The sequence below is a fragment of the Anolis carolinensis genome, chromosome 4, assembly GCF_035594765.1.
Source record: "Anolis carolinensis isolate JA03-04 chromosome 4, rAnoCar3.1.pri, whole genome shotgun sequence".
NCBI lineage: Eukaryota > Metazoa > Chordata > Lepidosauria > Squamata > Dactyloidae > Anolis > Anolis carolinensis.
This window is the reverse complement of record NC_085844.1, coordinates 159644596-159671651: the sequence shown is the minus strand read 5'-3', so window position 1 is coordinate 159671651 and position 27056 is coordinate 159644596. Positions and strand designations below refer to the sequence as shown.

Genomic DNA, 27056 nt, shown 5'->3' with positions numbered 1-27056 from the left:
GTAATCCATCTTGTTTTAAAGTTAGCATTATTAGTGATAAGATTATTCCTGATAATATGATATCCTCAACAAAATGACGTTAGAATGCTATAATCTCTAATCAGTTTCATTATTGACTTCAAGTCACCACTCTTTTACTTTCTAAAAAGGATTTTTCTATGTTTTAAAAGTGCTACAAGAACAAAAGAAACAGCCTTAGGTAGTTCTGTTAATGGGTAATTATCAACTATTTTCCTTTAGATTTAAATGCAGTTAATTTCGAGGGTTTATGAGATGCTTCATAAAGGCTCCTCTTTTCATTAAATGCAGAGCACAAATGGAAAAAGAAGAAAAATATCTTTGATACGGAAAATAAATATATCCACTCAGAAACTAAAATTGTGTGGATTCCAAAAAGTCAAGTGTACCTCTTTCACTAATGATATGAATTCAGGATTTGGTGTGTCACATACTAGGAAGGGAATGTGTATATATTTACTGCCTCATCTCACTAGAGTATGAATCCACTTTAAATCCGGTTTCTGCCTCCTGCAGAATTCTGGGATTTGCAATTTGGTGAGGCCCAAGACCTGTCTGGCTGAGCTGTATAAAGTCCCCTCCGGAGCCCTGGTGGCGAAGTGCATTAAAGCACTGAGCTGGAGACCGAAAGGTCCCAGGTTCAAACCCCAGGAGCAGCGGGAGTGGCTGCTGTTAGCTCCAGCTCCTGCCAACCTAGCAGTTTGAAAACATACCAATGTGAGTGGATCAATAGGTACCGCTCTGGCAGGAAGGTAACAGCGCTCCATGCAGTTATGCTGACCACATGACCTTGGAGGTGTCTACGGACAACGCCGGCTCTTCGGCTTAGAAATGGAGATGAGCACCAACCCCCAGAGTCAGACATGACTGGACTTAACGTAAGGGGAAACCTTAAAAACCTAAAGTCCCCTCCCTAAAGCGGATTTAAAGTGGATCCAAGCTCTAGTGTGATGAGATACAGAATTGGGGGTGAAGGCAATGTTTTCCTTCTTGGTTTTTTTTTTTTTTTTGTACAACTAATTGCAATGGGAGGGGAAAATACTCTTATTCCAGAGCAAGTATACATTCCCTCCCACAAAGCTAGTATATATTCCTCCAATTAGTGGATGCTGTAGGGATTGACAGTACAAGGATTGAAATCTGTCTTCTTCCTATGAATCCCAAACATGTCCACTGAACATTTAATGGTTGTAGAGACAGGGATCTCAAATGTTTATTGACAACTAGATGAGGGTTTGGGATGTTCGATTTCCCTTTTTGAGGTCAGGTCATCTTTGGAGAAGGAGATATTAAATGCTATATGTTTTCCATATCATTCTCCTCCTCCTGTGTCTTCAAGTAATTTCCGATTTATGGAAACCACAAGGCAAAATTATTACAAGGTTTTCTTGGAAAAAATTGTTCAGAGGTGTTTTCCACTGCCTTCCTCTGAACTGAGAATAGAGAGACCATTGCCTATAGTCTCATAAGTATTTTGGATTTTCAAACTTATTTGCTTATAAATTTAATTACTTATTCAAGAGTGTATTTGATTCTTCCATATGATTATGCCTACTACATAAGAATGTCTGTATGTATGTCAAATAATTTATATCTTACTTTTCTGCTAAAAATGGTGTGCAAGGCAACCACATAATCAGAATACATGTATATGTTTTAAGTAAAATATTAATATATTGTCTTTGAAATCAAAGCACCTTACAAATTTGTTTAGAAGGCAAGGCCATGGAACACTAAAGATAGAAATATTAGCATGAAAGAGAGCCAACACGGTGTAATGTTTTGAGCACTGGACTAATTTCTGGAGACCAGGGTTGACATCTCTACCCAGCCAAGGAAACAAAATGGGAGTTCATCTACACTGTAGAATTAATGCACTACTTTAATTGCCAATGCTCAATGCTATAGAATCCTGGAAGTTGTGGTTTTATACACTCTTTAACCTTCACTGCCAAAGACTGCTGATGTGTCTCTAAACTACAAATGTCAGGAACCCATAGTATTAAGACATGGCAGCTAAAGTGTTGTCATACCACATTAATTCTACAGTGTAGATTCACCTGAGAGACTTATGGCAAGTCACACCCTTTCAGCTTCAGAGGAATGCAAAAATAATTCCCCTCTTCACCAATCTTGCCAATATATTCTCATGAAAAGTTTAGCCTTTGTTATTAACTGCCTTCACGTCAGCTTCAACGTATACAAATGTATGAGTGAATGAGAGATTTCCAAGTCACCTGTCATCAATAGCCCTGCTTAGGTCTTGCAGACTCAGAGATGTGGCTTTTCTAAGCAAGATCACCCACCTATAATGCGACCTTCCTCTGTTCCTAGTGCTCTCTATTTTAGCAAACTACATTCTTTTTAATGAAACATCTCTTCTAGGGAGAGTTAGACTTGATTTGCTCTAGGACTTATTCATTTGTGTTTTTATCAGTCCATTGTATCATGCTGTTTTCCAGTTCCACATCTCAAATAAATGGATTTTCTTCCTATCAAGCTTTGGTGCTAGGATCTTGAGTAGGGCTTCCATGGTTATTCTTAGGGTCTTTAAAGGTTTACTCAAGTATAAGATGTTCTTCAAACCTAAATGAAGTAATGGAAAACCTAATAAAGCCATTAAAGTGATGGGTTAGGACAGATAGTAGGCTTGTGCAAAAATATTGGAAGAAAAATGAAAGTTTTTAAAGTCGGAAGCTATATTTGAAGCGTTTGTGTGGCCCACACCAAATATTTTAGAATTGTTTTTGTTTTCGTTTTGTAAATCTTGGAAGATTCCCAAAGTCAGTTTCATATTCAATGCACGGCAAGGAAGCAAAGCCAAAGGCTGCCTTAGTGTCTTGCCATTCCTCTGTGAAATGTGGTCTTGGTATTAGCAACAGGAAAAAGTGGGAGCAGTGCATTTTGGGAACAGCACAGAACTCTGGAAAATGTAATTTGGGAAGGAAGGACCCCTATGGCAAAGAATTCAAAAAGCCCTCACCAAAACTACATTTCCCAGACTGCATCAGCATCAGAAATCACCAATCAGGATAGCAGAGAGAGAGGTCTGTCCCTCTCTAAAACTTTGAAAATTTTCCAGAAATCCATGGATAAGTGAAATGTTCTGAAATTTGGTAGGATAACAGTGGTAAATGTGTTCTACCATTGTAGCAAGTTTCACTTCAATAGCTGTATAAATGAGGGAGATAGGAGCCCCTGAAGTTTCCCCAATTACAGTCATTTCATTATGTGTAAATAACAAAATAGTAATGAAATTCCATTACTTTTGTTATAGTACAAACGTTTCACTAAGTATACTTTAAAAACACTTTAGAAATGGAGCGTCAGCGCCCCCCCCCCCCCAGTTTTGTAATGACTTTTGAACCATTTTTAATGGATCACACATCCCTAACTGATAGCATTGAGGTGGATAGTAGCTGTATTGCCTCATCTAAATTACATTCTTCGGAGACCATCCCTTTCGCAGTATATGGGATTTTTAAAGCTATATTGAGATTTTCCTGTCGATTATTTTTGTTTAATTTGAAAGCACAGTTTCCATATTTTGTATTTAGCCATCAGCATCAATAGTCATCACAGATGGGCAAGGATGTCTTACTGTTTTTTATCATTGATGCTAATTACTGCGAGGTCTTTTTATGTAACTGAAAACTGGAATGCAAGGAGTGTCAAATGACCAATCAATTGATGTTTAAAAGGAAGCAAGTATAGAGAAAAAAAACTCAATTTAAGTTTTGTTTTAGACCAAGATGAAGAAACCGTATAAACAGCCGTTGGGATTTTTTTTCTTTTCTGGTGTTCCTTCATTATTTATTTATTTAACTTAATAGGGAACAAATGTAATGTCTCAATTAATCAAATAAAATCCAGGCTATCTCTTTTGCTTTATGTTCACATTTTCTTCATTTCTAAAACTTGAATTTGTGTAACAGTTGCAGTGTGAATGTTTCATTTGGTTTATTAGATTCTTATCCCACCTGGTCAATTAAGCATTTAGCCCATGAATCTTTTCCAATACCAGATGTTGGTGGTGGAATACATCAAGGAAAGATAGTACTTCTGACCATGTGCAGGGAATTTTGCTTCATGGTTGCATAAGTACAAAGATGTCTTTGACTTGTGATGAAAGCAGCTGGGCCACGTGCATGCATGAGCCCCAAGGGTTCTTATATTAAAAGCATGTGCAGAAGATATGTGATTTTTCAATGCTACATAGTGTAGTTTACAACCATTTACCACTAGTAGGCTTATATATCAGACCTCATGCTGTGCTAACATTATAGCCAAAAAAATAAGGTGAGGAGATAGCAGATGGCAGGTAACTGAATTAAATTGGCTGCAAGTGGTGCAGTGTGAAGAAATGAAAGTGACACAGAAGAGGAAGCATTGTGTATTTTACCTGCAGTTTGTATGATTAAGGGTCTACCATCAGCAGAAAGGCAATAATATGGGTTGAAGGATCAATACTCATGAGGCAATTTATGTGTGGCACTATGTGAGCTCTAATAGATATTTTCAGAAGCTTTAATATAAACTCATCTGCATATGTAAGAGTGCCAGAGTGGTATAATTGTTTGAGTGCTGGACCATGTTAGGAAATCCCATTGATGACCATATGCAATTCACATTTGTGAAGTTTCATAAGAAGGAAGTGGCAACCTTCCCATGAATGAATCTTGCCAGGAAAATTGAAGTTATCTTGAAGGGACATAAATAAATTAATCAAACACTTTGGGATGGAAGTAAAATGAAGACCTTGGACATTAAAAAAAATCAACCAGTCTGAAATAGTTGTGTGACAATTTAATTCAAAAATGGAGAGAAGAACATAAAAAATAAAAGGGCCCTATATTTTAATCATACCAGAGGCCTCTTCAAGTGCAGAATCTTGTTAACTGTGGAATCATAGAATCATAGAATAGTAGAGTTGGAAGAGACCTCATGGGCCATCCAGTCCAACCCCCTGCCAAGAATCAGGAAATCGCATTCATATAACCCCCGACAGATGGCCATCCAGCCTCTCTTTAAAAGCCTCCAAAGAAGGAGCCTCCACCACAGTCTGGGGAAGAGAGTTCCACTGCCGAACAGCCCTCACTGTGAGGAAGTTCTTCCTAATGTTCAGGGGGACAATCATTGTCCCGGGAAACCCATAAGGGCTTCTATTTGTATGACTCAGCAATTGGTAGTCCAAAGCATACTGTCTCTATTGTTATTTGCCATCAGGTTGGGTTCAACTTATGACAGCCCTATGAATGATAAACATCCAAGATCCACAGCCACCTACAGACCTGGTTAGCAATTGCAAATTCATATGTGTGATTTTCTTGAGAGAGCCAACCCCACTGTAAAATCGTATTTCTCTTCTGCACTTTATCAAGCATTATTGAATTTTCTAGTGAGTCATGTAATCATAAAATGCATTCAAAATACAACAGCCTCCCTTTAACAAATGTGGCTTCAATGGAGCAGTTAGGCTTGATTTCCTCTAGAACCCATTGATTCATTTTTTTCATGGTCTGTGGTATACCCTGAATTCTCTTCCAGGACCAGACTTCAAAAGGAATCATTCTTCTCCTTTTGGTTTTCTTTAGTTATCAAATTTCACAACAATACATAGAAATAAGAAATACCATGACCTGGATTATTCAGACTTTGATATATAATCATGCATCTTTTCATTTGAGAATATTACACAGCTCTTTGCAAGTGATTTGTTGTGATTCTTTGACCACAGTCTTGATTTTGTTTAATGACTGAGCAGAAGTATAGGAATTCTTCAAATCTTTCTATTTCTTGTGTAAATCATGTATGGTTATTGCCGTTGGCTGTCTCTGATACTTTTGTACACACACTAACAGATATACAGTACTACAGTAAGTAGTTTTGGTTGCATTATCCACCATTACTTTCTCTAATAATTGTTTAAAAACATTCAATAGGCAAGAGATTTCTAGAAATGATAAAGGTGCTACTTTTCTATGGTCTGAGTAGCTGCAGTCTTTTGAATTATCACTGATTAATTCTAATGACCTGTATATATAGCAGTTAATTTGCATTCAACTGACATGGCTTGCATAGATTTTCCCTTTCCTCAGTGAAACAAAGTACTGCTTCTTTAAATTTGCAAAGCCCTGCAAAAGCATTCCTTTTTATGCTTTGAGTCCTTATCAGACTGTGGTCTCATGTGATGCAGTGTAACCTGAAGCACATGTCAAGTTGCATCTCATTAAAGGAAACACTTTCTGTTCACAAGCGTGAAGCAGCTGCTGTTGACAACAAAACATCTGGGTTACACCCAAGAGCCACTAGTTTGTCACTATCTGAAGAATACAATGAAGAACATATAAGATATCCAAAGGGTTTTAGACATTTGACAGACAGGCACTTTATATATTAATTTCAGCAGTAAACACAATAGTTTTACCTTCTGTACTACTTATGGGACATTGTTAATTATTGTAATCCATTAACTCTATATTATCCAGGGGATACTGTGATCCCTGGGTTTTGTTCTAATCTGCAATCAGATGATACCATCTCAACCTCGAACTGGTTCTTGCAGTGTTTGTGCAGGCACTGCATAGTGAAACCGGTTCATTTTATTCCACCACTAAACTGGATTATAGTATCTGTGTAGAAGGATCCTATGTGGAGCTGCTTTTGGAAAGTGCTGAGAAACTTCAATTGGTCCAAAAAGTGGCAGCCAGGTTGACTAGGACTAGCAAAAGTAAGTGCACAATTCCCCTGTTGCAACAGCTCCATTGGCTACCAAGCAATTTCCGGTGCTGGTTTTGACCTATAAAGCCCTATACAGCTTGGGTCCAGGTTATTTAAAGGATTGTATTTCTCCGTATCAGCATTTTGGAACTCTACAATAATCTGAAATGGGTCCTACCACTCTTTCAAGTTCAATTGGTGGTAACAATGGAGAAAGTCTTTTCAATGGCTGCTTCAGATTCTGGAACTCTCTCCTTGGAGAGATCACGATAGCTTGCTTTTAAGAGGCAGGTGAAAACATTCCGCTACAATCAGGCATTTATGGAATAATGGGGGAAAGGCTGCAGGGGTTTTGGGGAACCTATCTAGTTTTAAAGTGTAGGTTTAATTGTATTTCAATATTTTTTATTCAATGATACTACACACATGCACACACATTTTGTTGTGACTGCGCCTTCGGGGATTATGGTTGATGGTGATGGAATTTGAAGAGGAAGAAAAAACCCTCGTGATGAGGGTTCACTGGAGGAGTTGCGCAGGAAGCGACTTAGAGAGCTATATGGGGGATCTTTTGAGGAAGATTCAGATGGGGAGATGGATACTGAGGAACAGGTGGTGGCTGGGGAAGCGGGCACTGAATGGGCACAGCCACCGGAGATGTCTGGGGATTTGGGGTCTATGGATACTTCTGAACCTGGGGTTTCTGCAGGAGCTGATCCCAATTGGGATGCTTGGAGAAGGGAGGATGGTTCTTTAAGTGTTCATGGGGCTAAGTGTGGGCAGGATGATTGGGACTCCGACGAATTGCTAGGTACTCCAGATCCACGAGCTCTAGCTGTGTGGAGTTCAGACTCTGAGTAGATTTGGGACACCTGGTGTTTGGGTGTGAGTGTTTGGTCACCCAGGAGGAAGGGGAATAAAATGGGAATGTTTGGCCACTGCACTTTGCGTGTGGCAAGGTGTTGCTGAGGCGCCATTGGGATCTCTGTGCTTTCGTGAAAACTGGACTTGGACTGTGATTCGGATCTGCTGATACCATCTTTGTGCCTTTTCGTGGACCTGTTTTGGATGACTGCACCCTCTTCGGACTCTGGATTGGAATTTGACCTGGCTTCTGTCTTCACCCTCTAACTGACTACTTCTCCCGGCTTCTGACTACTGGCTTGTCTTTCGGAATTTCTGCTGCCTCCTGACCTGACCTTGGATTCTTCTGACGACGGCTATTCATCATCCCTTTGAGGCTCTCGGCTAAGCTGCACCATGGAAGCAGTTTTACTGCTTTTCTAGTTTGTTTATTTTCCAGCAATTAACTCTATTTGTTTTCCAAAGCTGAATTGAAGCGTTATTTAGTTTTTTATTGAATGCCAGCATGAGAAATTAGCGTGGCTCGTTTTTGAGTTATTATTGTCCAATCTACTCTCGAAACACTGATAAGTGAAGTGTTTCAAGGATATTTCCTGTGTTTATGTTATTTTTTGGCTTTTCTGTTTTGTAACTGGCGTCTGACTCTTGACACATTTGCTGTGTTTTACTTGTATCATGTAATGTTTGTTGTTAGCCACCTGGACTCCCTATGCTGGGAGAAAGGCAGGATAAAAATCAATTAAGTGAGAAAATAAAAAAATAAAAATACCATGTATGGATTTCATTTTTAAAAACTGCTGAATATTTTGCAAATGAGAAAAAGAATTGGTAAAATTACTTTGAGAAAAAAATAGTGAACAAATGCATCTCTAAAATACAGCAATGTTGCTGTTTAACTTTTTATTGCTTCTTTTTAAAAACATATCAACTGTTTTGTTTTTTGACAGTTATGCTTTTATGCTTATGCCCACATGTTAGTCCTGACTGCAGTGGAAAAACTGAATCAATGTAATTTATATAAGTATTTATTTATCATGTTAGAAGCAAATTGAGAATACAGTTATAACTCATTTAAAAAAAACCACAAACAAAGCTAAAACTTGGCATTGTACTAAATGTACTAAATGCTTATCAGCCTTCCGCAGGGCATGTAAGACACACCTGTTTCAGCAGACTTTTGATTTCTGTTACTGGTGTTTTTAAATTGTTTTAGATTTTAGCCTGTTTTTGTAAGCCGCCCCAAGCCCTAGGGGAGTGGCGGCATATAAGTTTGAATAATAAATAAATAAATAAATAAAATATCTTGTAACCAAAAGCTGGTCAATTTGAGTGCCTCTGGTGCTGCTGTAAGAAGGTCCTTCATTGTGTATGTGGAAGAGCTCAGACTGCATTCTAGTAAGTGGTCAGTGTTTTGTTCTTCTCACACTCGCATGTCGTGGACTCCACTTTGAAGCTTCATTTCTTAAGATTGGCTCTGCATCTCGTGGTACCAGAGCATTGTCTGTTAAGTGCCTTCCATGTCACCCAGTTCTGTGTGTGTGTGCCCAGGAGGGAATTTCTCATCTGATTGAGATTCCAAGTTTTAGCCTGCCACTTTTGGACTCTCACTTACTGAGGTGTTCCTGCAAGTATCTCTGTAAACCTTTGAAAACTATTTCTTGATTTAAGATGTTGGCATGCTGACTGATATCCAAACAGAAGGTGAGCTGGAGATGTCAATGCCTTCATCTTATCATTACTGGTTGCTACTTCTTAACTGATATCGGGTGGTGCAATACTGGCTAAACAGTATAATTTCTCCAGCAGCGAAGGGTGTAGACATCCTGTGATAATGTGGTATGTCTCATTAAGAGCCACATCCTCTGTTTTAACGTGGTGAAATGTATTCCACACTGAACATATGTAATCAGCAGCAGAGTAGCAAAGCGCAAGGGCAGATGTCTTCACTGTGTCTGGTTGTGGTCTTCAGGTTCTGCTAATCAGCTTTCATATGATATTATTTCTAGCACCCACTTTTTGCTTGATATTCAAGCAGTGCCTCTTGTAAGTCAAAGCATGGTCCATTTTGGTGTGCTGCAATGCTCCAGTAGGATTCCTTCCTAAGGTAATTCTCAGAGCTCAAGATGCTTCTCTGTTCTTAAGATGAAAAACACGTCTGCATTTTAGATGGATTAGGAATCAGTTGGTTTTTCCTATAATAGGCAGCAAGATAACCTAATGCTTCAGAGAGCTTCTGTTCAACCATTTCAAAGCTCCCTGCTTGAGTGGTGATGGCATGATCATTGGCATAGATAAAACTCTCTGTCCTTTCTAGCAGTTGCTGATCATTTGTGTCAATGTTAAACATTGATGTAGCAAGCACGCTCCCCTGAGGGAGGCCGTTCTTCTGTTTTCTCCATCTGCTTCTTTGACCCTGGAACTCAACACAAAAGCTCCTGTTTTGTAGCAGATTTCCTATGAAGTGGATAAGACGGTAATCCTTTGTGATATTATGAATTTTTCCCCGGAGGAGGTGATGATTTGCAGTATCATAGGCTGCTGACAATTATATAATTATAATTATATAAGTAATCCTGTACATTAACTGATTTGATGGTCTACTCTATGTTAGTTTAGCAACTGGACTTAGGCCAAAATGTATATGATAAAGGATTCTGTTTAAATCACTGTTTTAAAAACATTTTCAATTAACTAGACAAGAATTACAATATTTGAAAATATAACTCTAGAAGAACATTCTTTTTTTCAAAAAAAAATCAAATTATTTTTTCCTTAAGAAAATGCATAAGTTAGTAACATATTCAAGGTCTCAATGTCAGAGACAGAACGCCAGCAAGTAAAACAAAACTCAGTTTATTGAGGTTACAGAACTAAAAACGCCCATAGGAAACAAAGAACAGGGCAAACACTTGACTTCAGTGTGATAAGTAACAAAAACAGCTCAGTTTGAGCTTAAACAGTTCAAAGGGATAAACCGGGTTAAACAGAAGTATAATCCGGATTAAATTAAAAGTGCTTACTTCAGCCTGGCAAACAATGCAAACAAAAGAGGATCAACAGGAGACAAAATGTAAACAACAGACTGGTGGCAGATTCCTCTCTGCTACTCAGAAACAGCAGGGGAATAAACCAGGCTTGTTTATTCCTTCCTGCAGCGAGCGAAAAGCGTGGTCGTAGTAAGGATTCAGTTTTAGGTTCAGCGGCCAACGATATCCAGGTCCAGGCACAGCAGTCAGGGTAATGGCAGTCAGCAGGGTCCCAATCTGGTCCAGAGGTCTATAGCCAAGCGTAGTCGTCCAGAAATCCAAAGGTCTCACCGATAGCCAGCAGAAGGGATAATCCGGAATCGAAGTCAGTCAGTCCAGCGTCAATCCAGTGTGAGTAGGTATTGCCCTTCAAAAGGACGACGGAGGTCCAAGCTATTGAGATTAAACACAAGTTGCACAGAGAAAAACCCCGCACAGTTCCTCCCGCCGTCGATGCCCAGTGTCCTTGGTAAACTTACATATCCAGTAACAAATCACACCCGTCTTCAGGAAGTTCCCCAACAAAAGCCCAAGCGTCCGTCCAGATTACCTTGCCCAACGCAATTAGACATTGGTCCCAAACCCCATTTTATCCCAGTTCAAGCTCATCATCGCTGTCAGCTGCCATCCCAATTCCAGACGCCCCAACATCATCATCCTCATCAGAGCTTAAGCACCTTTGACTACGCCCCACAGCATCCCCAGCTGTGGATCCCGCTCCATCCCTCCAGCCAGTCCATGGGTCTGATCCTGCAACCCGCCAATCACCTCCCATGCTTTCATTGCCTGTTTCCCCAACACCCAAATCCTCCCTCACACGAGTCCATTCCATGTCATCCTCCTCCGAGCTGGCCATCCCTTCCTCCAAACCCTGAGAAAAACCCTCAAATGAGTCCTCATCTGTCGAGTCTGTAAACAAATCCCGGAGCCGTTTTCTTTCATGCTCCTCGAAAGAGTCTGACTCTCGAGGAGTCTTATGACCCCTTCTTCTATTACTGGAGCCCGAAGGCTCAACCATAACACTCAATGTGGAACAATGTTTAGGAGAGCAATGGCCAACCTTGATAAAATAGTGAAGAGCAGAGACATCACACTGGCAACGAAGGTCTGCATAGTCAAAGCAATGGTATTTCCCATAGTGACCTGTGGTTGCGAGAGCTGGACCATGAGGAAGGCTGAGCGAAGGAAGATAGACGTTTTTGAACTTTGGTGCTGGAGGAAAATCCTGAGAGTGCCTTGGACCGCAAGAAGATCCAACCAGTCCATCCTCCTGGAAATAATGCCTGAGTGCTCACTGGAGGGAAGGATATTAGAGGTAAAGGTGAAGTATTTTGGCCATATCATGAGGAGACAGGAAAGTTTGGAAAAGATCACGATGCTGGGGGAAATGGAAGGAAAAAGGAAGAGAGGCCGACCAAGGGCAAGATGGATGGACGGTATCCTTGAAGTGACTGGCTTGACCTTGAAGGAACTGGGGACGGTGACAGCCGAAAGGGAGCTCTGTCGTGGACTGGTCCATGAGGTCACGAAGAGTCTGAAATGTCTATGCGACTGAGCATCAGCAGCAGCAACAGACTTATTTCCTTTCCTTTAGATAGTGTCTGTCTTTGCTCTTTCTCATCAGAAGTGCCTAAACAACCTTGATTCTGTTTGTTATATCTGTGGCAGTTTGACCATTCCCCATCAAAGGACAAACATCAGTGTGTTTGTCAGGCAGGCCTATTTTGCATATTTTATAGTAAAGCTTGGTGATCAAAATAAGTCTTGGGCCCTTCACAAGGAATGCAAGCAGTGTGTCGAGAGTTTAGGGATGTGGGCGAAGGTAATTTGCTATACCTATTGTTTCACAAGATTCCAGAGATCATTTAAGTGACTGTTAATTTTGTATAGTAAAAACATCAGGATACAACAAGAAAAATAAATGTAAAATATCATCTTAGTCCACCATCAGCTATACACCCAGTGCCTCATTCAGCTGAAATCAAAGTGCCAGTTTTCATTAAACTACCCTCTTTTGAAAAACAAGAGTAGGGTCAAGAACTAAGTGACAGCAACAATGAAGATTTTGAAATGGAAGATGACTCTTTTAGTTAGGAATTTGATCAGCATGAGCTGAATGATTTGGCACAAGATTTGGGACTATCCAAAAAGGCTTCAGAACTCCTAGTATCAAGACTGCACAAGAAAAACTTTCTTGAAAGAGGAGTGAATTTATAAGCATAATATTTTTTTTTACCTTAACATGTATTTTTGGTAGCAGGACTTTACTACTTGTACACAATTTGACTTACAATAGCAATATTTATTTTCCTTTGCATGTATATTTTGTATGATTTTTGGGACAAATATTGGAGTCATTTCTGGATTCAGATGCCAAATGTTAGTCAAAAACAAGTTTCAGATCTAACCCAACTAAAATTGTGCTTCAATAACGAGATGACTAGCAGCATATTCAATCATTTGCTGGTCGGCTTTTCATTCTTTACACAACATTGCATCACTTGAGACAATGTAATTAATTACATTTAAAGTAGCACAGCCCCATTGAGAATCCCACTTAAAGTATATCTTAAGTGTCAGTCTCACTTGTTGTATTGCTATGAGGTGATGATCCGATGATGCATAATGAATGTTTGTTTAGGTGTGTGCACACATTATCATGTACAGATGCACAACATTTTCTTTAGCTCACTTGTTCTCACAATAGCTCTGTAAAGTATTGTAATATTAGACTAAAAGAAAATTCTCCACTGAATTCTCTTTGATCTTTGGTCTTCTGGATCTATTCCAAATAACAATCTATGTGCTACAATTTGCTAGTAGCACATAGATTTTTCCATTCGCTTTCTTCATTTATTGGAAATTGGTCTTTCTTAATAGCTGATTCCAAAAATCTGTGATGAATCTTAGGGAATGTTTAATGTTGAGGAATGGAAGCTGAAGGCAACAGTCCATCAATTAACAGGGATCAGGTGGCTTTCCTTTTGTTTCCTTTGAGTTACAAATCACAGTATTTAATCTAAATATATGCCATAATTGAGACCTGCACATCTTCTGGCAGTTCTGTTCAGAAGCAGTATTTTAATTAGGGTCATGCACATGAAACCCCTCTTGAGGGAGTATCTTACAAAGGCAGGAATGAATAATTTGACAGCTCTTCTGAAGACGAAAAAACCTATAAGGTGTTGCCAGCAATATTATACTACCCAGTCTTGCGGGTGTTCCAGTCTGGATGATGATAGTAAATCACATCCTAGAGATGACGTGCCAATTTCGGCTTTAGCATTCCTTTGCAACCAATTATCATTTTGCGTGAGACACACTAATGTTCGTTATAAAGGAATTATGTGGGTAGAGAGAAAAGCTGAGACTTGAGGAATCATTTTATGTGTAGTCCCTTCACAACAAAAGTAGCAACTGTCTGCTAGATATCTTTCATTATTCACTCTTGGATAGAGACTACAGAGAGATACTTCACTTCCTTTTGATCTGGTGAGTGGAATGTACTCTACTGCAGACCAATTATGAAATTCAAGTATTTTTGAGATTGCTGAATGGGAAACATTGAACTGTTCTTGTATAATTAGTTTCATTACCTTCAATCAATTGTTGGGGTGGTGTTGATCAAAGAAATGCATGGTATTGATGGATTTACATGCAGAGCATATCTCTCCAGTTGGAAAAAGGGTCACTTAAATTGATCTGACAGATGTTGCTGGAATGGTATTTGCTGAAGGAACTAGTCTTGGGTACTGTTAAATTAGACTGCACAAAGTCCTAAGAGCTTCATCTTCTCAGTTTCAACTCCGTCTTATATTACAGCTTCAATTTCTTGCAAATAACTATTGATTGTGTTAAAAAATAAATAGGACTTATAACAGGAAAGAGTAATCTGGTTATAGTGGTCAGAGATACTTTACAGCCTTGCAAACTTCAGCATTTTACTGAGGAAGTCAGTGAACACAACACGTACACCTATATATACACTATTCAATTGAATAAGGAACTCTGTGAAATTAATCAAGGTACAGTTAGTACATGCTGATGGTAAATAAACCATCTTTTGCTTTGTGTGATTTCCAAACTATGCAATGTTAGATTTTTTTTAAAAAAAGATGACTTTTCATTTATTTGTGGGGATTTGGGTTAATTTATTAGAAAGATAGCTCTCCTGTCTCCACAAAATGGTATGCAAGGTTGTTGAAATAGAACTGACTAAAATTAATATAATAAAACATAAGACAAATGTGTTAAAGGCCAATTAAAAGAGACAATGCATAATACAGTTCTGTTAAAAAAATTCCAAAGATAATGTAGTTGGGATGCTCAACATCTAGCTGAATAAAACATGACTTTTCCTACTGCTGGAAGCCACCCTAGCTTGCCTCTGTGGGCCTGTTCACAGGAGGCTTTCATTAAGGAAAAAAAAACTCTTAACACAATCCAGCACCTGTTCAGAGGGTCAATGATGTAGTAAAACAAAAACACAATAAAACACAATAAATAGATACTTTGCCTAAGTTACTGGGCATCCATTAATTCAGTTAAAACAGCATACATACAAGGAACAGAACAATGCCACATAGCCCAATTTTCCAAAATCAAGCCTGATGTCTAGAAATTGGTAAGAATATCAGCAGGAAGAGAACCTACACCCATGTGTGTGTGTAAATATTGAATAGGCTTACATGTTGTCATGTCTGTAAGCTGGTTTGCAAAATTGGTCTGTTTCTATCATGCAGCTATCAATGACACCTTCATTTTTTTACAAGCAATTAACTTTAACATGATGATCACAGTATCTGCCATGCTAACTTTAGTGCAAATCTGTAAATTGTATTAATCATGCACAAGGAAAAGAATCATAGAATCATAGAATAGTAGAGTTGGAAGAGACCTCATGGGCCATCCAGTCCAACCCCCTGCCAAGAAGAAGGAAATCACATTCAAAGCACCCTCGACAGATGGCCATCCAGCCTCTGTTTAAAAGCCTCCAAACAAGGAGCCTCCACCACAGTCCGGGGGAGAGAGTTCCACTGCCGAACAGCTCTCACAGTGAGGAAGTTTTTCCTGATGTTCTGGTGGAATCTCCTTTCCTGTAGTTTGAAGCCATTGTTCTGCGTCCTAGTCTGCAGGGCAGCAGAAAACAAGCTTGCTCCCTCCTCCCTATGACTTCTCACATATTTGTACATGGCTATCATGTCTCCTCTTAGACTTCTCTTCTGCAGGCTAAACATCATCATCATCATCATCATCATTTAATTACTTATTAATCGCCCTCCATCCACGATGCTCTAGGCGATTTACAAGATAAAATTGTAAAGGATAAAAATACATACATAAAAATATTAATAAAATTAACATAGATTAAAAGCTCTAGTAAAGAGCCAGGTCTTGAGTGCGTGGGTAAAAGGCCCTAACTCACGCATGGCTCTCATGTAGGGCGGCAAGGCATTCCATAAGGCAGGGGCAGAAATAGAAAAAGCTCTGCGTCTGGTCCTTTCCAAGTGCACTTCTTCTAGGACCTGGTACATAAAGTAAGTCTCGTTGGGGTGGTCGCTGCGACCTCCGATGATGGGAGAAGGAGAGACGGTCCCTAAGGTACGATGGGCCCTGGCCGTAAAGAGTTTTGAAGGTCAAAACTAGCATCTTATATAGACCACGGTAATCAGTTGGGAGCCAATGCAAATGCTGCAGCACTGCTGTTATGAGGCATTTCATGGGTGTTCTTGTGAGTAGCCTGGCTGCCGCATTCTGAACAATACGGAGCTTTCGGGTCGTGGACATCGGAAGGCCAACATACAGGGCGTCGCAATAGTCCAGCCTAGACGTGACCGTGGCATGAATGACTGTTACCAGCACCTCATCAGATAGATAGGGTGTCAGTTGCCTCGCTTGTCGTAGATGGAAAAAGGCCTGTTTGCTGGCAGCAGCGACCTGAGCTTCCATTGTCAGCTGCGAATCTAAAACGACACACAGGCTCTTAACAGTAGGCGAAGGAGATAGGGCAGCACCATCGAAGGTGGTTCACCTTCAGTCTGCTAGCACCGGGTTCACCTTCAGTCTGCTAGCACGTAGCCAGTTCGACAGAGCCTCCAGACATAAGGTGAAATTGTCTGGTATTGACGTTGCTCCAGGCTCCAAGCGCAGAAGGAGTTGGGTGTCGTCCGCATATTGATAGCAGTCTAGGCCGAAACTCCGAACCAAACTAGCAAGGGGTCTAACGTAGATGTTGAAGAGAAGAGGGGAGAGAATTGCACCTTGGGGCACCCCACATAGGAGGGGAGATCTGTCAGAGACTTGATCCATATACTCCACGCATTGGCTCCGGTTTCACAGAAATGAGGTGAACCAATTGAGGGCCTGACTGCGAACTCCGGACATGGCGAGACGGTGAATCATTAGATCATAGTCAACGGTGTCAAACGCTGCGGTAAGGTCGAGAAATACCAGTAGCGCTGATCCACCGCTATCAGACTGGCGACGAAGTTCATCTGTAATGGCAACCAGGACTGTCTCCGTCCCATGGCCAGGGCGGAAGCCTGACTGGAAAGGGTCCAGGCTGGCTGTATCCTCCAGAAATTGTTGCAATTGTCCCAGTAAAGCCCGCTCTATCATATTACCCAAGAATGAGAGTTTGGAGACAGGACGATAGTTGGCAAGGGTCATGGGATCCAAACTAGGCTTCTTTAGCAAGGGACGAACCCTTGCCTCCTTTAGGTTGTCCGGGAAGACCCCCTGTTCAAGAGAGCCATTGATTATATTACTCAGCGGATCGAGTAGATCTTCCAGGCAGCTCTTCACCAACCAGGAGGGACACGGATCAAGGGAACAGGTGGTTGGTTTTGCAACAGCCAGGATTCTAGCGACATCTTCCCTGTCAAGCAGAGTAAATCGGTCAAAGATAGGCCCACTAAGCGGCCTCAAAGTCTCAAGCTCACTCAAGGTATCAACTGTGGGGGCAGTTCCTGCCGAAGCACAGTGATTTTATCAGTGAAAAATTTCTGGAATGCCTCTGCTGTAAGAGCCGTGGTTGCTGGGTTTTGGACTAAGGGAGCCGGACTGGTCAAAGCACGAACGATTTTGAATACTTGAGCTGGGCGCGATCTAGCAGAGGCTATTAAGGAGGAATTGTAAGATTTTTTAGCATCCTTGACGGCTGATTCGTAGGACCAGTTCTTTAAGCCGCTCCTCATAGGGCTTGTTCTCCAGACCTTTGATCATTTTAGTTGCCCTCCTCTGGACATATTCCAGCTTGTCAACATCTCCCTTCAACTGCGGTGCCCAGAATTAGACACAGTATTCCAGGTGTGGTCTGACCAAGGCAGAATAGAGGGGTAGCATGACTTCCCTGTATCTAGATGCTATACCCAGGAAGTCATGCTACCCCTCTATTCTGCCTTGGTCAGACCACACCTGGAATACTGTGTCCAATTCTGGGCACCGCAGTTGAAGGGAGATGTTGACAAGCTGGAATGTGTCCAGAGGAGGGCAACTAAAATGATCAAAGGTCTGGAGAACAAGCCCTATGAGGAAAAGAGAGAGCCTAGTGGCTGCCATTATATTACCAAAAACAACGGTGACAACAGACTTGGAATCTGACATAGATGCCACCATTTTAAAACTTCTAAAACATTAAAACATTTCCACGCTGTATTATTTAATCTTAATATTCTTATCTGAGACTGATTATCAATGTGGCAGTTGAAATAACAACACTGTACCTCCCTGTTTGACAGGTACAGAAAACATATGGTGGTATTTTTATTCTGATTATATATTTATATTGATCAGAATTGAGATCCAAAGCAGTTTACAACTTTAAAATTATACAATCAAAAGTACTAAAATTGTAAATATTAAAACAGAATTAAACATGCTAAAATGATTAAAACAATTCTGTTAAAATATCAATTAAATTACGTTATAAATAAAAAACGGTTTAAAATAATTCACTAAAAGCATAAAGCACCCCTGACCCACTCTTTAAAATGTTCTGCCTGAATAAAAAGATTGTACTCTATTACTGGAAGGACAGCAGGGAAGGGATGATACTGGCCTTGCCCCAGCAAGGTCAGTATCGGCCCTTCCCTGTTGTCCTTCCACTAAGGGAGACCCAGAGTCTTGACGCAGCCAGTAAGAAGGTCCTCTCTTGAGTCCCCACCAACCGTGCTTATGAGAGGATCTCTCCTCAGGATCTCATGGCCAGGCAGATTTGTATATGGAATTTTTTTTTTGTTGTGTCAGGAGTGACTTGAGAAATTGCAAGTCACTTCTGGTGTGAGAGAATTGGACGTCTACAAGGACGTTGCCCAGGAGACACCAGGATGTTTTGATGTTTTTTATCATCCTTGTGGGAGGCCTCTCTCATGTCCTGGCATGGAGCTGGAACTGATAGAGGGAGCTCATCCGTGCTTTCCCCAGGTTGGATTTGAACTGGCAACCTTCAGGTCAGCAACCCAACTTTCAAGTCATCAGTCCTGCTGGCACAAGGGTTTAACCCCCTTGCACCACTGGGGGCTCCGTATATGGAGATATGATTTGTTATATACCCTAGACCTGAGCTATATAGCTTTATAGATCATTCTCATATGTTACTCCAAATGTTATTGGACTGTACCCTCTATCACCTCTAGCCAATATATTGAATAATGAAAAATGATGAGAGGTATTTTTCAGCATTACCTGGAGGACCACCTGTTTTCTGCTCTTGTGGATGTGTGATTGTTATGTAATGGACACAGATCTAAAAGTCTAGAAATATCCTTCCTTGTGGCATGCTTCATGGATACTATCTTGCATCTGACACATAATAAGTAACCCCTGCCTATAGTTTTATACCCTGAAAAGAAATCTTTCCATTTACTTTGCAGTGTGCATTGCTATTCTATGTACAACCTCAAGGAACAGGGAAAACTTGAGGTTGATTTCCCCCCTAGCAGGACATTATGTGAGTAAGCTACAGCTATGAATTTTATTAACTTATTTTTTCTTGTTGTTGCTAGCAACTGCATTAAATGGCAATACTGATGCATGGATGAGCTCTATGTTGTTCCCAATCCAAAGCTGAGCAGATGGCAGTTTTGCTGTGTTGCCTCCTTTTCATGTTCTTCATTTCATGTGGCATCTCTTGCTTCTCCTGAAGTGGAGCCTGAAGCTTCCTGGAAACCTATTAAATAAGGATTTGATGTGGTGGAAGACTGATAGGTAGAAAAGCTCTGATAATGTACCACCTGTGCCTGGCCCTCCTTATTACCACCCCCTTATTACACCAAGTTGATTCAGGTTGCTCTGGTTGCTATTACTTCCATCCCTCAGGCCTGTTTCTAGGACAGATGAGAAACTTGAACACATTCTTATGTAAAGAAACTTATTTCAAAACCTGAATAAATTCTGATGCTAAGGATATTTTGGATTTCTTCTCTCTGCCTGACTTTCCATATTTATGGAACATTTCTTTTTAATATCCAGGTATTTAGGAAGGACTTCCAGATGCAGTCCATTAATATTCAGAATTATGTTCTGAAAATCACAATAGAGAATCAGAGACCAAAGAATCAAATATTTGGGAAGAAATGAAAAACAAACTAATCTGCCTAATCCTTTTTTCTGGTTCAGACTCATCTTATCCCTATTAAGATAGAATACTCACATACAATGGATCTAATCGTACATTTTGAAACATAAGTGTTAATCAGAATAACCATGCCTTCGAGGAGAGTATAGAATACGTTCAGTTGTGTAGATTTATATCAGAAAACCAATTGGATCAATGCTGATCTCCACCAAAGCAGGTATTTTATAAACCTAAATTACAACTCCAAGAATAAGCCAACCAAAATAATTTATTTTACAGGGCTGGTTTATAAACATATGTTATTGATGCTAAAACACCAGCAACAACCACCACTGCCACCATCACCACTGCCGCCAAATTCAGATGGATTAGGAAAATCTGCGAGGGTTAGGTGATAAGGAAATGATATCTTGTGTTCTTCCCCTTTAAGCTGTGGTTCTACTACATTATTACAATGTGAAAATAGGAACTGATGGCATTATATGTTAGTAGAGTAGAAGAAAGAAGATATACTAGCAGTAGCTTTTCATCCCTTTGTGTTACAAGTGCATGTAGAACAATATTAAAATATTAAAGATCAGAATGTGGCACACCTGTTCCCATGAATTAGGTTGTCTTAAATTATGTTTACTTGCTTTCCAAATGCTTTATTATTTCCAACATTGTAGAAAATCATCATTATACAGAAGATTTCCTGCACAGTGTATTATATGAGAACTGCAGGGATAATATCCCACATGTTATAGCACATGGAATATAGCCAATGAAATGATCTGTGATTAAGTAAAAAAAAATGCCGTAAATAATGCTGTGAGAACCAGTGTAATGTAGTCTGGAGATCGGCATTTAAATCTCCACTCAACCATGGGTGACTTTGGACAAATCATAGTCTATGAACATCAGATGAAATCAAGGGCAAATCTTGCAAAAAAAAAAAAACAACAAAACCCACAAGAGTCACCAGGATGTTAACTGGGGCCCCTTACAGAGAGAGGTCAACTCTCCTGTTTAGGGAGCTCCACTGGCTGCCATTTATTTACTGAGCCCAATTTAAGGTGCAGGTGCTTACCTACAAAGCCCTGAACGGTTTGGGACCATCCTACCTCCGTGACCGCATCTTTGTCTACGAACCCACGCGTTCACTTTGGTCATCTGGAGAGACCCTGCTCGTGATCCCGCCTGCGTCGCAAGCGCGGTTGGTGGGGACACAAGATAGGGCCTTCTCTGTGGTGGCCCCCCGACTCTGGAACACCCTCCCCAAGGATCTCAGACAGGCCCCTACATTGGAAGTCTTCAGAAAGAATTTGAAGACCTGGTTGTTCCAATGTGCCTTCCCAGATTAATAGGAAATCTCCAATACCAAGTCCCATAAGCACTTTATTAGAACTAAGATCGCACATCGCACTCTGCACTTGCCCTATAAGCCTTATATATCACCTGTCACACCAGCACTTTTAATCTTGTACCCATTACTCTGGCCCGGCCCAGTTTTATTGTGTTCTAGCGTATTGTTATTGCTTGTGGTTTATACTGTTTAATTGTTCATTTGCCTTGTTTGTATTGCTACATTGTGTGTTGAGGCCTTGGCCCTTGTAAGCCGCATCGAGTCCTTCGGGAGATGCTAGCAGGGTACAAATAAAGTTTAATAATAATAATAATAATAATAATAATAATAATAAGTGGCCCGGGGCTGTGGCGCAGACGGGAGAGCAAGCCAGTGCAATTAACTGCAATGGATCACTGACCAGGAGGTCATAAGTTCGAGGCCCGCTTGGAGCTATGTTGTTGTTTGTCTTTGTCCTATGTTAAAAGGCATTGAATGTTTGCCTAATATGTGTAATGTGATCCGTCCTGAGTCCCCTTCGGGGTGAGAAGGGCGGAATATAAATGCTGTAAATAAATAAATAAATAAATAAAGTTGGAAACAATTGAAAGGCATACAACAATAAATAGTATTATGAAACTTTCACTGTTCATATATGAATGAAGCCTCTTTTGCATAGCCTTTTCTAAGGAATCAATTAGAATATATATTTTTAAAAGATGATGCTTCCACTCAGTCATAGGATGGTGTAATGTTTCTTGAGACAAAGTTGAAAAATGTCAGGATGAGAACAATGGTCTGAAAAGAATACATTTATGTTAACACTGCTGGACCTTAAAGCTATAGGCTGCTTTGGAATGACTCTTGCAAACTCTCCACTTACCCTACTCCTATCATACAATTTTTCCAACTTAGGTTTTTCCAAGAAGGGAGAGATTAGTGTAAGAAAATGTTGTGACTGCGCCTTCGGGGACTGTGCATAATAGTGGTGGGATCAGGAGAGGAAGGAAAAACCTTCGTGAGGAGGGCTCATTGGAGGATTTGCACAGAAAGAGGATTAGGGACCTCGATGGGGAGTTTTCTGAGGAAGATTCAGATGGGGAGTCTGTGGAAGAAATGGATGCTGGGGAACAGGTGGTGGCTGAAGAAGTGGGCACTGACTGGGCATGGGCACCGGAGATGCCTGGGGAGGAATCGGGGCCCATGGATACTGTTGACACTGGGGAAACTTGGGTATCTTCAGAAGCAGACCCCACTTGGTCTGCTTGGAGGAGTGAGGATGGATCCTCAGGTGTGCATGGAGCTGGGTGTGGGCAGATTGATTGGGATTCTGATGAAGAATTTGGGACACCCGACCCATGGGCGTTAGCTGTGTGGAGTTCTGATTCAGATTAATGAATTGGGACACCTGCTCTTTGGGCGTTGGTAGGTTTGGACGCCCAGGGTATTGGGATAAATTGGGAATGTTTAGCCACTTTACTTTGCGTGTGGCAAGGTGTTGCTGGGCGCCACTGGGACTCCTGTACGTGTTACTGAAGACTGGACTGGGACTTTGCTTCAGATGTAAGTTAATCCGGGTTGTTCTGCAACGGAGGGCTGGAACTGTGTGGGTTTTTCTGGACTGCACTGTTATTACTATTTTGCATTAGCTGCTGTTGCTTCTGTTGCCTTGGCTCTTTGTGCCATTCCGTTTCTTGCTTCTGCCTTCGCTCTCTGGTCTGTGTCTATCTACGGCTCCTGACTCCTGGCCTGTGTCTCGACCCCGTCCCTGTCTCCTTTCCAGACCTTGGACCGTCCTGACGACGTCTCTCCGCTTCACTCCTTGGGCTCCTGGTGTTTGCTTGAGCTCCTGTAGCGAGTTTCCGCTTTCTTTCCTGTTTCGACTCCGGACCGGTTTGACGATGCTTCTTTGCTCTGCCCCTTTAATTCCTCGGCTTGGTGCTGGCCTCCGTAGAGGCTTGGAGCCGCTTTCCCTTTCGCACCAGCCTCCAAGTTTGTTTACTAGTTGTTCTCAGTGGAGAGTTCCTTTGCCCAGTTTGGGTTCCCGTTTGGGGCTTTAAGTTTGTATCGCTAGCTTGGGACTTTGGGGAGTTTTTTTGGAGTTTCTAAGTCTTTGCTTTGTTTTGGCTGCTTATTCCAAGCCAACTCAGAACGTTTTGAGTCGAATTGAAGAACCTTTAGTTTAACCCGGATTATTTGCTTGAATAATTTGGCTTATTTGTTAAAACGTACTTTTTGTCATATTTTTGTTTGGACTGCTTAACAACACTGAAAGTTAAGTGTTTTAAGCCATCTTTTATGTTTGTGACTAATTTTTGGGCTATTTCTTGAATAAACTCTGTTTTGTTCTCTAATTGGCATCTGACTTTTGACAGAAAGTACTGAGCTGTCTCAGGAGGTGTTGAATATACAGGATTTTATTTATTTATTTACAACATTTATATCCCGCCCTTCTCACCCGAAAGAACTCAGGGCAGCGTACACAATTGGCAACAATTCGATGCCTACACACATTTAAAACATAGCAATGAATAAAGGATTACTGCATTATGGTTTCTCCATCTCTATCACCTATCTCACACTATCCTAAGTTGTTAAATTAGGAGCAAAATCTGGGAACATTCAATTTGAACAGGGTAGTGTTGGGCCAGAGCATGACGTTTACATGGACTAGCATGGTGGTTGTTAGTGTTGACCTTAAAACTGTATACTGTGCTACTGCTTCTTCTAAAAGTGTTGGCTTCCTCCAACTTAGAAATGTTACTATGCGTACTATAAAACCCGTAGTGTCCGGTAAATGGCCTAGAACCTGACAAAAGGAGGGAAGGTGCCTGCACGTCCACATTTTTAAAACATTGCTTGTTTTCAGTGTGCATTATTTTTTCAAATGCATAAAATAAGTGTTATGAAATATAGGGAAAATGCTCCAATTAAGAGATTGGTTTCCTAACAGAGTACAGCTGTGAACCAATTCTATGATCTCTTGTCAGACTCTGTGCGTGGTAAGCATGGATTTATTTTTAGAAAAATAATAGCAACTTCTGAAATCAATCAAATATTGTTTCTGCATCTAGTGACTACCCCCAGGACTTCATGAAAGAAGGGCAACACAGCTTCATATTTAACCAGGAAGTAACTAACTTGACACCCAAAATAAACTCAGATGATTATCTCTAGCTGATTGGATTTTTTTTAATGGCACATGTGGAACCCAATAAAACACAGCCTCCAACAAATGCAAATCATTTGTTGTGGGCAAATGATATGCTTGTTTTAGCTAGGGGAGAACAAATATAACTTTAAGGTTCATTGTTACAATAAATGTTCATATCTTAACAGATTTTCAGTTGTGACTGCTCATTTTGTTGGAGGTAAGAGGGAAAGGACAAACTGTGACAGTCATTATTCCTTCATGGGATGTATCTCAATCTGTTTTAAAGACAATCACAGTGAGGGAAAAGGGAAATGAGCAAAGAAACCAGAGGCATATGCACATATCAAACAACAGGGATGCTGGAAAGTTTAATTTCTTCTGCATTTATAAACAAGCCAGCCAAATTTCACTAAACATACTGATAAAAATTATTCTTTCTATTGCACAATTTTTCCAGACTTTGCAAGGCAGGGCTCGGATAAAAGAACCAAATATACATATTAGGAGAAATGGTGTACAAAAATGTCTGCATGTGTCTGTATACATATGTGTGTTGTCTTTTTTTTTAATTATTACATTATTACATTTCTCTTTTTTTTGTTACAACCCCCCCCCCCCATCTGTACAATTCATATAGTTATTTTTTTCTTCTTTCTCCATTGGGCTCCCCTTCTCCGTAGTCCTTTTTTTTCTTTATGATCCCACCAGAACCTCATTTCTTCTGGTGGAGGTCGGTTCCCATCTTCTTTCTTTAATGTTTCTTTAATAATGTTTTCCATATATTTTCAAAATCATTATTTTCCTTAGGCCTTTTAAAATCTTTAGATTGCATGTTAATTTATCATTTACTGCTAATTTCAAAATTTCTTTGTACCATTCTTCTATCTTAATTTCTACCTCCTCTTTCCAATTTCTTGCTATTAATAACCTTGCTGTCGTTAATGACATCATTATCAAATTCTTTTCATTTTCTTTCCATTCATCTGTATTATAAATAGACAATAGTATAACCACCGGATTTATATTAATTTGTTTCTTCATAATACTTTCTATTTCTACTATAACCTTTCCCAAAAACCTCTGTACATATTTGCATTGTCATCATATGTGAATATACGTTTTCCTTCTTGGCAACCTCTCCAACATTTTTCTGAACAGCTCTTGTCTATGTTGTGTACCTTCGTCGGGGTCAGGTACCATTTCCAAGCTATCTTGTAGTTTTCTTTTATTCTAATTGATAAATACTTGAGGTGTCTTGCTCTCCATAATTTTTCCCAATTTCTTTCTCCTATTTTTATTTCCAATTATTCCTCCCACAGTTCCCTTGTTTGTATCCCTTTTCTTCCCCCTTTAATCTCTATTAATATTTTGTATATCATATTAGTTATCTCTTTCAGATACTCATGTTCTTCTTTAGTCTGCTCTTTTAATATTATGTTTTAAGATTTTATTAGTTTTGTTAGATGTGTGTATGTTATATATACAAAAAGACATATAGAAAAGATATGTTAGAAAAAGTTGGATATACAAATAAATATGAATATTTGTGCATTTAAAACTTTTTCAGGATTCCATACTGTCATGTCTACAAGGCCATTTTAAAGTGGCTGGAAATCAAGTTTTTTCAGAAGACATACTCCTGGAATCCCAGAACAGCTTCTGCCCCTGTAGAAGAACAGTGGATACAATCTTAACTTCATGACAACTTCCAAGAATATGCAGGGAACAATATCAACCTCTGTACCTGGTATTCACTGATCTTGCAAAGGCATTCAACATCATAATGCTTTCTGGACCATACTCCTAAAAAATCGGATGTCCTGACAAATCCGTGATCATCCTACAGCTTCTTCATGATGGCAACAGTCTTGTACAGCTATGGCTCCCAAAGCAACCCATTTAAGGTGGATTCACGTGTGAAATGGATGTGTTATTGCTCCAACTAACCCCCCTATAATGCCAGAAATACAGCTTAATGGTGTAACGTTAGAAAATGTTGCCTACTTCCTCTACCTTGGCAGCTATCTCTCAACAAAAGTCAATAAAAGTCAAAATACAACAATGTCCGAGTGCTGTGAGTGCAGAATTTTTTTCAAATGAAGCAGAGTGTTTGAGGATTGAAATATTTGTAGGGATACCAAGATGTTTGTTACATGCCTCCCAACCCTGTTAGATGCCTGCAAAACATGTATCATCTACAAACGTCACTCTCAACTTCTGGAACGATTCCATCAGCCTTGCCTTTGAAAAATCATGCAAATCTCTTTGGAAAACAGGCAGACAAATGCCAAAGTTCTGGAAGAAGCAAAGACCACAAGCATTGATGATCCTCCACCATCCACTTTGCTGGATTGGCCAAGTTATCTGAAAGCC

General features: G+C 40.1%; 1 long non-coding RNA gene across 1 annotated transcript in view; it reads left to right on the top strand.

Moving 5' to 3' along the window:
* Window positions 1-26745, top strand: part of LOC134298724 (uncharacterized) — a 30591-nt gene extending 3846 nt beyond the window's left edge. The window contains exon 3 of the long non-coding RNA XR_010005814.1: window positions 26251-26745. This is a non-coding gene — a long non-coding RNA (uncharacterized LOC134298724). The remainder of the gene's footprint in view (window positions 1-26250) is intronic.
* Window positions 26746-27056: the final 311 nt, after the last annotated feature.